We start from the raw sequence: 1,312 nt of genomic DNA, 5'->3' as shown, positions 1-1,312 counted from the left end.
AACTCGGCCACAAAAAGTTCGGCTGCAGTCAACTCGGCCACAAGTCAACTCGGCCACAAGTTAACTCGGCCACAAGTCAACTCGGCCACAATAATATTGCTGTTATTATTGGTGTCATTGTGTTATTATTATTTTTATTACCGTTAGTTTTAATATCAATTATTAGTCTTAGCATTAACATTATGTATTATTTAAATTTTTGCTGATATTATTATTGTTACCATATAAATAATACAAAATTCTCGATTTTTTAAATTCATATTATTATTATATATTAGTCTTATTATTTTAATAATTAGTAATTTTAAAAATATTGTTATTGGTGTTTTATTGGTATTTTTCTCATATTATTATTATTATTATTATTATTGTTGTTGTTTATTATCGATATTATTACCCTATTATTACTAAGTAGGCCTAGTATTATAAGTATCATAATTATTATTATTATTACTAATTAGTATTACTATTATTATAAAAATAAACGTTATCATTAATTTATTATTGCTGTTATTATTGCTATTATCACCTTCAATGTTATTATCACTAATTAGTATTATTAAAATAGATATATAAATATCGTTATTATTACCATATTATTTCTATTAGTATTGTTAAAATAAATATTACTATTAATATTGTTGTTGTTATCACCTTTATTATCATTATTATGACTAATTAGTATTATTAAAGTAAATATTTGAAAAGGACCGACATGTCACTGGTGAATCACGTCATTGGATGCATCCTTGTCACTGACGGGTTTCAAACATATCCCCCAATGGTCGAACAAATATGAAGGACTGAAGTCTGTCACTCAACAATACCAATTGTTCCTATTGTGGATAATTAATATCAGATGCTGCACCCCACCTAATTTTAACGTAGGCCTAATTCTTGGACGTGGTTCTGAAGAAAATAGTATCGAAATGCACGCCATCGTGCATTCATTTTAGTCGGATTCAAAATAAATGTTTAACATTTTAAAAAAATCATAATGTGGTTTTTCTATTTAAATTTTTTATGATTAGGTCTACAGTATGTACTCATGTTTTATGTCAGTGTTTTAACGTGAACAAAATTAAACATTAATATATGTGTTTTTCTTAATTATTAAGATTGCTTAAATTGTTAATGTTAAAATTGTCAGATTTTATTGCATTCTGTAAGTGGCGGGTTTTCTTTGTTGAATAAGATTACAGTGTGAAGAAATGTATACAACGATCTCACGACGATGTGACGATGATCAGAATTTTACTAAAATATACTGTGTACTTCATTTTAATCATATTGAAGAAAAAGGATGCAGAAA

The sequence above is a fragment of the Anneissia japonica genome, unplaced genomic scaffold (genome assembly GCF_011630105.1).
Source record: "Anneissia japonica isolate Jap-2015-1 unplaced genomic scaffold, ASM1163010v1 scaffold724_len3256291_cov202, whole genome shotgun sequence".
In the NCBI taxonomy this organism is placed as follows: domain Eukaryota; kingdom Metazoa; phylum Echinodermata; class Crinoidea; order Comatulida; family Comatulidae; genus Anneissia; species Anneissia japonica.
Note: the sequence above shows the minus strand (reverse complement) of the source record.